Here is an 11,815-nt window from a genome sequence, read left to right as displayed (position 1 = left end):
CACGGAGTCAATATTTTCGTCTCTTCCCTCACCTGAAAACCCCTGTGACCACTGTCACAGAAATGTGACCTTCAGCATACTCTGGAATCTCCTCTGGAAGAGGAAAACCTGCTAGAGAACACCAACAGCACTTCCAGCTCTTCTCAGGAGTTTCCACACTTCCTTAGGTTCTAACTAAAGAGAGGCTGGAGACCCATCTCTGGCAGAGGCAAAGTCGTGGCTGCAGCTGTGCCATGTTCCAGCAGGCAGGAATTGCCCTGAGCCCCTCACTGTGCTGCTGTGGCCCTGATTACCCACTCCCCAAATCACGTGAGGGCTGCAGCCCTCCTTGCAAGCAGGTTTGATTGCCCTGGTGTGGGGTGGCTGTCACCCTGTGATGTCACACGTGTGCCACTCCCCTGCTGGGTGCCACCAGCTCACCCCAGCTGTGACTGGCAGAGCTCTGCTGGGCTACAGACCAAGCCAGATGGGCAACCAGGCTGGAGAAGGGCTGGCCTTGCCTTGTTAAGCAGGACAAGGCCAGCAGATGCAGACCTGACCTTTCTCCGCAGGCCAGGCTGTCCCTGCTCACACTCAGGCAGCTCCTCACCTGGGTCATCGCAAGGTGAACCCACAAGGAAGGTGACAAAAGTGGAGAACTAAAGGAAAAAGTACCCTAAAAACTCTTCCTCCCAGTGCCCTGAGACAGGCAAAAAATATGGGCAGAGTCTTGCCAAGGCAGGGCCATCAGCTGTTCTGCACTGAGCAGAAAAAGGTGACCAGCCATTTCTGAAAGGGCAGCATCCCTCCTTCCAACCCAGAAAAGCCATTGATAAAATTTCTACATTCAAAAGAATGAGCACTTCCTGGGGAAGTGGGAATACACTGTGTGAAAACATGCAAGTGGAGGAGGAAGAGACTGACCAGCAAAAACACAGCTGCCTCCTTGCCTCCTCACACAGGCCAGCCCCTTTGCTGCTGCCTTCCCCTTCTCTAGGTGAAAACAGAGGTTTTGGCTCTGTGACACTGTTATACCCCCCTAACTAGGGCAAACAGCTTCCCAACAGGACAATCAGAAAATGGAACAGTGTCAGACTCCACCTGGTGCATCATTCACACTCATCTTGGCCAGTTCTGGGTGTGAGAATTTGGCCAATTCTCCAGTTTAGGGATTGGAGATTTTTGCCCTGAGATGTGCTGTCACTACCTTCAAAAGCTGACATACAAATAGAAACAGCTGCATATATCTCCAAACACTTCTCTGAGACCATGTTTGTGGCTTTTCAGGCAAAATATGCCTGTACCCAAAAGCCTGGAGCAGTTCTTAGGAACTCCACCTGATGTCTCTGGCCATGGCCACAACCTCTCAATGGACTGACACCTAAATCATCCATTTCACCAGGTTAATTTCAGCCTGGATAATTTCCCTGTTTCACTCCTGGCCTCCCAAACTGGTGCTGTGGATAAAAAGCGAGGCAAGAAGAAGAAGGAGTTAAGATTGTGTTGCTGCAAAGAGAAACATTTGGCAAATCTTTCCCCAAAAGCTTCTTTCGTCTGAGCAAGGAGAGGGTGGGCATTCCTGAACAGCAGCAGGAAAAAGGCTGGGAATTAAATCTGGACCCCAGCAGAGGTGAGCAGTGCATGAACACCCAGGGATGCTTCCCTTGGTTCCTCATGGGAGCAGCCATCCTTCTTGGGGTGCCTGACATGCTGCAAGGGTGGCATTAGCAGTCCCCACAGCAGAGGCTGCAATGGAGAGGTGCCCTGAAGGTGCATGTTACACCTCCTGCAGTGATGGCAGCAGCTTGGAGATGAAGAAATTAGGGTAATGATTTTCATTGTGCCTGGCTTGTCCCCTCTTCCATCTCTGGGAGGGATGAAGACACCATGACAGTTTGGAAACTCTCAGACACTTTTTTGGTGTAGTGGAACAAAGCAAGTCTGGGTTTTGTGAGGATGGTGAAAGATCCATCAGGAGGGAAGAGGGTTTTACACTGGAGCAGATCCATGATCCAATCCACCATACAGCCACGGATGGGGTGAGGCTGGGCAGAAAATCCCATGGGTTACAACCCTCATGCTGTGATCCACAGTAATGCTGATTTATCCACACACATGGAAGGCAGGGTGGCATCCAGGCAGGAACTGAAGCAGGGTCCCCACAAAGTAAAGGCTGCTGAGCCTCAAATCAGAGGCCCACCACCCTCCTCTGCTCCACATGGCAGCAGAAAGCTGCCTGTAGCACTGGGAATGGTGCTGATCCCAGAGGGGCCATGGCTCTGCAGGAATGCTGGCAAGCGCTGCCTGCCCACCTTATCCTGCCCCTGGGTGTTGCAGACATCTTTTCACTAAAAATCCTTTCTTAGGATTTTTTCCCCTCTGAGGAGCTGAGGCCTCAGAAACAAAATGCAAACGATGGTTTTGTGCTGCTGTGGAATGCAACAGGTGCATCTGTGATTGGTCTCCTGTAGATGTTTGGATTTGGTGACCAGTCACGGCAGAGCTGGCTCTCGCTCTCTGTCCGAGCCACAAGCCTTTGTTATCATTCTTTGCTATTCTATTCTTAGCTGGCCTTCTGAGGAAACCTTTCCTTCTATTCTTTTTAGTATAGTTATAATGTAATATATATATATATATCATAAAATAATAAATCAAGCCTTCTGAACATAGAGTCAACATTCTCATCTCTTCCCTCATCCAAGAACCCCTGTGACCACTGTCACACTGGGCAGCTGGGCCACCACAGCCCCACGGTGTGGATCAGAAAAAGGAGCTGTAAATCTGTAACCACTGGGGCTGGCTGCCTCGGGAAAGCACCAGGAGATGGGAGATTAGACACACCATTAGCAGGAGCCCTGTTCTTTAGTGCTTCAAGCCTAAAGCAGCTCCTGGTGTGCAGGCAGGTGATAAGCTCAGTGCTCCATAAATCCCCCCACTGCCCAGACTGTGCCCCTTGGCATCATTACACAGCAGAAGGAATCACTGCTGCTCCCTGTGCTTTGTTATCCCTCAGTGCCACCAGGAATCCTTCCTGCCCAGCTCCTGTGAACGGGCTGCACAGAAAATTAATCCTTCAGATGTCTGCTGCCTTCTCCCTGTGCAAATACCAGGCTGCTGATTGACCAGGGAAGGATACAAATATTTACAGACGAGGGGAGGGCGGGAGCTCTGCCACGCATTGTGCTTGTGGCTGCAGCTGGCAGAGCTGCCGGGGTACCTGTGGGCTGTGCTGCTGCACAGACACACCTGGCACACCCCAAATCCAGCAACAAATAGTCTTTTTTCAGGCTAATTTCAGAGCATTTGGTTTAAAGCTGATCTGAATACAGCTGAAGTGGGAAAACAATTAATGTGTCAAACAATGACAGGCCCCAGTGATACACAAGGTTCTCCAGCATAGGAACCTCACCACAACACCCCACACCAGGCATTTGGGCCTCAAGGAGCAGGAAAAGCTGGCACCACTGCAAGAAAGATGAGCAGCCACAGGAATCCCACCACCACCTCCCAATAAATGCCTCAAAAGACCCAACTTTAGTTCAGTCTTCTTCTTGTCCTGGTAGTCCTGGAGTTTGAGTATTCCCCTGTCCTCACAAAGATCAGCTGGGACAAACTGGATCCCGGTGAGGAGGAGAAGGCAGGTTCTGGATTGGCTGGGAGTTGGAACCATGGCTGTTAGGATGGTACCTGGTGTGGCTTCAGCCCATGCTCAGGAGCTTCATTCTGCAGGTATCCAAGGTCTGGGAGACAGCCTGGGTCAGACAGCACTCCCAGCAGCAGGAGATAATTGAATGGCACACAGACTCGGCCAGACCTGACCACAAATCACCTTTAACTTCTTTACAGCAGTGCACCCCCTGCATGGTCCTTCCCCCATTAGGAGACCCAAGTACAAGCACCCTGGGGTGCATGGAATCTCTCTCATTGCAGTTTTTGCAGGGACATTGATGGATTCCTCTTTGGTCTGACCTTTGCAGCCATCCAAGGCCATTTTCCTGGGGTTTCTCCCTTTCCTGAGGGTGGAAAGCAAGTTGCACTTGCCAGGGAAGCACAGCCTGCCTTTGCTGCCTAACAGGGAGAATTTCACTCAGCATTGGCTCAGTGGAAAAGCACATTGCTCCCAAATTCACAGCAGGACCCTGTGGTATGGAAACACACAGATTGAGAAACCTGCTGTGGTGGCCTTGCCACAGCTCATCACCCTCCACTTTCTGCTGCTCATTCCCCAGCCTGGTGCTGCACTACAAGAAGCACCTGCCTGAAACATGCCAGGTTGTTTTTCCAGTCCTCACTGGCTCCAGGAAATCAGCCATGATATTGCTGTCATGGATCAGATCTCTGGGCTCCATCCTTCCCCACAACAACACCCAAATGGCAGGAACACATCCAGGAGGCCTGATGGAGTGGCCAGGCAGGGATACAAGGAAAGGTGGAGCCCAAAGGGAGGTTCAGGGCAGAGCAAAGGTCTTCTTTACCCTCTCCTTCCACCAGGCAAACAGCCTGTGCTCCATCTGGGAGCCAGGCTGGCACGGGGACACTCCTCATCAGCAAACAGGGCAGGCACGGATGTGGAGGGACGGATACACCTCTCTGGGCCTGCATGAGAACACTGAAAACACATTATTCCTGCAGCCAGGGCATCCTTGATGTATCCCATCATTGTGGGTGACACTGTCTGTCCCCTCCATTTCCCCCTTTGATCTGTATTGTTCACTGCAGCATTCCAACTCTTCCCTTTAAGCATTCCTGCAATTCCAGGCCAGGGGGATGGAGCCTTGGGTTTTCCTTGGGTCCAGCTCTGCAGAGCAATGAGCCCCAAAGGTTCAGAGGACTCAGGGAGCACCTGCTGCTGGGCTGATCACTGGGATTGGGACTGGGACTCCTGTACACGAGGAGTTACACAAACACTACCAAAGGTGCTGCCTTGAGCAGCTTTGCAGCTCTGCAGAATGCTGAGAAACAGCTTTCTGTAAAGCCAGTGTACCCATGATGTATCCATGCTCTGCAGTGCATCCTGACATTACAGGGACAGAAAATGCCTCTTCCATAGAGCTCAGCAGGATCTGACCTGCTCCCAAACCCTCTGTGCAGCCCCGGGTGTTGACTGACTCACTGGCCAATTCCCCATGGCATGGCCTGGGCAAAGCAGCTCCAACAGGTGTCCATCCAACACAGCATCCCTCTCACCTCCTTGGGAGAGCAAGGGAAACCATCTCTGAGCACTGCAAAGTCACAGGACTGTGATTCTGAGAGTGCTGGAGCTGGGGGGCACTGCCACACCTCTGGTGAAATTAGTGAGGAACCAGCACCCCACCGTGCTGCACCTCCCTTTGCAGCCTCCTGGGGGACAGACAGACAATTCCCCACCTCCCCTGCCTGCTTTGTCAGGCCTTTGCAGAGCTGCAGGACTGCCACTTAAACAAGGATTGTGTAACTTCAGCCCAGAGCTCAGTCACTCACCCAGAAAACAAGTCTCCTTCCAGGGCTGCCTTATCTTGTGGCTCTGGTAGGCACAGGATATGCACACATTGGCATGGAGGGGCAGGCAGAGGACAGGGGGTGCACCCAGAGCTCCCATTTCCTTCTCTCTATTGTGCTTTTCAAATAAATGGTCTCTTTTTATACCTCCAGCAGCGTCCCCAGAAGTGTTCTACCTGTCCAGCCCACACAAGACCCCAGATCCATTGTTCCAGGAGCAGGGAATGGATCTGGGGCTCTCTGCTGAGCCTGCTCCCCCGGCCGCTCTTGCAGGCCCCTTCTTATCTGCTCCACCCACTGTGGAGCGGGTTGCTGGGCAGCAGGCAGGAATATCCAACAGCACAGTGCCCACAGGCGATAACACCATTCCTACATCCTTCCTGCTGGGGCTGGAGCTGGGGCAGGAAGGAGGGCAGGAAGCTGTCACCAGCTCCATCTTTCCCCAGAGCAATCCATCTCTCACCAGCCAGCAGTGTCCTCCTGGTGTCCTTGCTCCTTTTTTAGCTGCTCAGAAACCAAACAGAGCCAGGTGGGTTATTTACAGAGGTTTCTCCACCAGGACACAGGGATGCCTGTCTCCCAAAGAACTCCCTGTTTCCCTGCTTGTTGTGTGCACCAAGGAAGCTCTGGCACTTTAAGCCCTGTGCCCTCACACACCACATGGCTTTTAGGATTAACCAGTTTCTATAGACCAAATCATCCTGCCTGAGGAAAGCTTTTCAGCCAAGCATTGTGTTTCTCCCTCCAGAGCACATCCTCCAGCTTCCATTTCACTGAAGCACACAAATACCATGTGCACAGTCCCAAGGAGAGCAAATAAATCTTTCATTTTCCCCTCTTCTATTTGAGTGAAGGCTGAGCCATGCACAAGTGCCACATTGCATTTTACACTTGGCTTTTTGCTGCCCAAAAAATTTTCTAGTCATCCTCTCCAGAGCCCCTTGAAATGTCTGACATAAAGAGGTGGTGTGTGTGTGTAAAAGATGGACAGACACACAACCACCCAGCACTGGTTCCATTAGCATTGCCTCCTGCCTTTCTGCTGCAGAACACCAAGCTCTTGGTGTCCTTTTTGCCACAAAGGAGGGAGGTGCTGTCACAAGGAATGCAAGAGATTTGTTCACCCCTAAGAAAGTTCTTTAGCCCCTTCTTTTAATAAAAGGATATCCTGGTCCTCTAGAAAATTAAAAGAACAGAAATCCATGCAACACACAGTTTCCAGAATGGTTGTCATTGACAACCAAATTGAAGATGAGCAAGTCCATCTCTGTTTTCATTTATTGCCTTTTAATCCTCCTTTTGCACACACCTAAGGGACGGGCAGGGGGTTTCTTTTTCACATGGTCTTGTTGACATCAGAGAGTAATTTATGTGTCACCTTGCACATTTTACAGGCCAAAGGATTAGAAACACTCTGGGAATCAGGTGGCCCTAAAGAAACCCAGCCAGGCCCTACACCAATGGGCCAAGCAGTGCCAGTTCAGCCCCAGAATTAAGGGTTAATCAGGCATTCTGCAACAGATGGATGTGAGGCTTAAAAAGCCCAGACTCCCACCAGGGAAGAGAAACCCCATCCCAGCAAGGTGAAGACACCTAAAACACACAGCATTCCCAGCTGTTGATGGGAAAATAAAGTAGCACAGAAGGTAGGACTTGTCTTGTGCAAATATACCTAGGGAGGGCTGGTGGTGGAAAGGAGGAGGTGGCACTTTGTGGTCACTCATAAAAGGAAGACATGGATCAGGTGGCCTTGCGGTGGCTCCAGACAGACGTCACAAGCTGCCTTGTTCAGGGCTGGGCAAACACAGCCAGGGAGGCCTGCTGGTGTCAATCAGTCTTGCCTTGACTCGAGTCAACACAGCCATGCCAGGTGACGTCAAAAGACTCTCTGCCAACGTGAGAAGAAGCAGAGCAAGAGGGTCCTTTGAGCATTCTGCACTGCATCAAAGCTGGGCTGTGGCAAGGCTGGGGACAGCTGCAAGGGAAATCCTGGAGCAGCTTCAGGAAGGATACAGGACTTCTGGGGTTTTGACACCATTCCCATCACACTGGGTGCCAAAGGTACCTTAAATTCACTCACAGTGTCACTATGAGCAGTTCCAAGAGGGGTCCCCAGAGACCTTGCTGCTGATTTAACACATCATGTTGAAAGCAGTGACTGGTGTACAAAGAGAAGCTGATGAGCAGCTCCCTTTCCAGCCAGAACACCACAATCTACTTGCAGGAATGTCCTCTGGAGCCTTGAAACAAGTCCAGTTTCATGAACATCAGCTCAAAAACTTGACCCAGAAAACACCGTTGAGCAAAAGCTAAAGCTCACCAAGTCAGACATGGCCTTCTCTTTTTCTGTTCCAAACACAGCTTGGGGTTGCAATGGTGTGGACAGCAGTGGGACAGAACCAGACCTGAACTAAACAACTGACAAACCTGTCTCTGGAAGAAGGGAAATTCCTGATTCAGTGGTGATCAGTATCTACAGATGATCAATAATCACTGGTGTACATCAGTGGTAACCTGCTTATCTGGCCTCTGAAGCAGAATAGGCAAGAATGACAATCCTGGTGACAGGTGAGGTATTCACGTGTTGGCAGCATCCAGGCAGCTCAGCCTTTATACAAATTCATGCTGTTAATTAACAGTGATGGCTCGATAAAGTTAGTTAACCTACTACAGGCTTGTCTGGTCTCAGCTCCTGAGGGAAGTAGATCCTCTCACAGAGCCTGCAGTGGAAAGGTGACACCAACATGTCCAGAAAGATCTGCCTGAAGTCTCACCTCTTACCCATCTCATAAGGACAGGGCAGCCCTGAACATCTGGGTATCTGCAGGGACAGATGGCCAGCTGCTCCATCTGCACACGTGGCCCAGACTGGTGTTCCCAGCAGCCAGGATATGTGAAAGATTCCAGGTAGAGAGCACAGAGCCAGCACAGCACAGAGGCCTGAGCTCCAAGAGGTCTGAGGCAAGAAAAGGCACACAGGGAAGGCAGAGGGAAACAGCAGTGAGAGGAGCTGCAGAGTTAAATGGAGAGGCATACACTGAAAGTTTGCTAAGTATCTAACTTCCAAGTGAAAATCCCTCCTGCTCCTCACATTAATCAGGGCACTTAAAACTAGTCCTAACCAGCTGCTCCCACTTCCTTTGTCCAGCTCTTCTTAAACGCACAAGCAGCCCACTAAGAAACAGAGCAAATATGTGCAAAGGTTTGCAGACAAAAACAGAGACCTTTGGAAAACACTCCGTAGAAGCAAGCACCCCTCTCCCAGCACAGAGGCAGCTGTGCTTTACAGTAGGACAGTTTCCAATGTTTTCTTTTTCTGTGCAGACGAGGGATTTCCTGTCCTCCATGGCAACCACTTTGCATTTACTGAAGGAGGCTGTGCCAATAATCTCCAGAGCAGAATGAAAATTTTTAAAGTGCCACTGCCTGTTGGCTCCTGGATTTAACTTGATGATGTTTTCCACACCCATGGTTCCAGTCCATTCTTCTACCCTCCTTAAAAGTGCTGCCAGTGGGGGCAAATCTCCGGTGCTGCATTGCCCATGGAGAAGGAGTTTTTCAAGCACTGGTGACACAAGGCTTTCTGAAGTCACCAACTACCAGCACCTCCCAGCAAGAGCTGTCTGTGCACCTTCCAAAGGACAGGGTTTTTGCTTTTTCCAGCAAGACACAGCTCTCAGTGTGAAGACAGTCCCTGTCATGAAAACAGCCCCGGACTTTGATGGCCCAGGTCTTCCTGTGACAGGTTTAGAAGTAATCTTGCCTCTCTTTCCTGGAAGGGAAGCCCTCACTGGACCAGTGCTGGTCCAACAGTTCCAAAACAGAGCTGAGCCAAACTGAGCCTCCCCAGCAAGGTGTCCTTCTCCACCCCCTCTGAGCTGCCCTTGCTTAGGTCTGCGTGCTTCTCAGCTCCAGGGACACAGATTCAGTGCAGTGACTTGGCAAGAGGCCTTTGTTTTGTTTTGGCCCATCTCACACCATTTTAGCAAGTTACATCAGCTTGGCCTGAGGCCACACGAACATCAGGACCAGCCCAAGGCACACAATAAGAACAAAATAGGAGGGGAAGTGAGGCCATCCCCTTGCAGTGACAGTGAGCTCATGATGGAACTACATCCATTGCTCTCTCAGGCTTTACTGTACTAGAACATCTCTCATTAACCTCTTACATTTAAAGAAGTTTTGTTCAGCAAGGCCTTCAAGGAGGAGCAGTTCAAGAAAGAGCTGGAAGCTCCTGACTAAATTGTACTAAACCTGAGATACATTTTTGGGCTGAGTCACAGGTGCAATCTAAACTCCCTCTCCTGTTTCATAGTCATCTCTCTTCTTTCTACTTTTTTCTTTTAAAATCCCTTGGCAAGGGAGCAGAACAAACTTGATCCTAACTAAACCAGACATAATAAAGCAGGACATTGTTTTCAAAGCAGGCAGTAGACTAGCATTAAACAGGAACCCTAAAGTTCTTTTTCACTCCTGTTTTATGTCAGTGAGTCAGACTCTCAGGGGCCTTTTCCTCAAACAAAACAGGAAAGTTTTTAACTAATAGCAAAGCAACATTAAACATAAGGAACAAAAATGGAATGAGAATCCCTGAATTGATAGGGAAGAGTTTTACAGTCTTAGCTAGAGAGGTTAAGGTGCTGCAAGCAGTGAGTGCACACAGTCCACTGCTCTCTAGCTTTGAGTGCTGACAAGAAGCCAAAGTACCAGCACAGGAGCTCTCACTACACATTTCTACCTGCCCTGGACCCCAGCAGCCTCTCTTGCAGAAAGTGACCTTGCAATTCTACTGCCAAGTAAAACAGACCCGCAGAAGAGAGCACTAAAAGTCACTCAAACTGACTGAAATGCTTCACTGCATTGGAGTGGAGGCAGAACAGTGACATTGGCAGCTCCACATCTGCACAGAAGAGCAGCAAACCACAGCCAAGGGACAGCCAAACTCAAAGCCACCAGCACGCATTTGACTGCTTCCAAGAGAAGCTGATCAAGACAGCAGGAGCCCAGGAGTGGAATTTCAGAAGCAAGTTAATTTCCTGGATCTGACAAAACCTCCCCATGGAACCACAGGCAAGTCCCCTTTTCCACATACCACCTGAATTCCCTGTCCTGTAAAACAGGCACTGTTCCTGCTGCTCTGTTTAAGTCATGAAGCACTCCTAGCAGGGATTATTTTTAGCATGCAAGCATGACAACCCAGCTGAGCTGGACTCTGATCTCAGCTGGTCCTTCTCATTGGCTTTGTAATATTAAAAGTAAACAAAAAGCAAAGCTGAGCCCACACCAGAGCTCAGCCACGGGGCAGCATTTTGATAGCAGATGAAACAGAACTTTTGGTAAACAGAGAGCTGCAGGCAGCCAACAATCTGAGGGATTACGTGGATCACCAGTGGCTGCACTCATTCACTGGTGAGCAGTGATCCATCAATGGACCAAAACTTCAAACCCATTTTAGATATCCCACCTCAGCAAGCAGTGACGCAGGTGTTGGGAGGACAGACTGAAATCACTCTTGACTGTGCTCTCAACCACAGCAGCAAGTGCTGGGAGAGAAGGGAAGAACTGAAAACTCCATCTAAGAGCAGGAACTCTGCAGAGCTCTCTGCTTCACAGCACAAACAAGCAGCTTCTCCCAGGGTGCTGAAAGAGACAGCAAGTCACAAACTTTGCTCAGAAAACCTTCCCCAGTCCCCATGTTCAGAGAAATTCACATTTGCTATCAGAAGTGTAGCACAAGGGCCTCGGGTCAGAGCTCCTCTACAGAGTGTGCAATCCAGAAGAAAGAGGATGGAATGGAGAAAATCAGAATAAATTGGGATAAACAGCACAGAGTACATGCCCATGGCTCTTCCGTGGGCTTCCCAAAAGCACACAAAATGTTCTGGTTTTTTTACCAGCCTCAGCATCAGTGATGTGCCTTCCTAGAATCATGACTACTTGCACACGTCAGGGCAAACCAGTTCCTTCCTGAAGTACATTTGATCCTTAATCATTCCCTTTCTCTGGCTACAAACCCTTTTTTTTTTTTTTTGCAGCACCTGGAATCACAGCCTTGTGCAAGAGGACATGTTTTTGAGCCTCTCCTATGGGCCCAGCTTGGCTCCCATCTGCAGTTTTTCTCCTGTTAAATCTTTAACACACCTTAGTAAATGTGACCAAACAGATTTTCCTCTGCCCTCATTCACATAGGTGGTGAAGACATCTGCAGCATGTGGCTTTTCACAGCAGTTACCATCACAGTGATAAGGCCTGTGCCTGTTGTCAAAAGCCAATTTTTAACTCATAAACTAGAGGAACATAAACCTCATAAACTAGAGGAACAAGCTTGCAGAGTTAAAGTTAACCTGCTTTACAGATG

The sequence above is a fragment of the Melospiza melodia genome, chromosome 3, assembly GCF_035770615.1.
Source record: "Melospiza melodia melodia isolate bMelMel2 chromosome 3, bMelMel2.pri, whole genome shotgun sequence".
NCBI lineage: Eukaryota > Metazoa > Chordata > Aves > Passeriformes > Passerellidae > Melospiza > Melospiza melodia.
The sequence above is the reverse complement of the archived record's forward strand: the minus strand, read 5'-3'. Positions refer to the sequence as shown.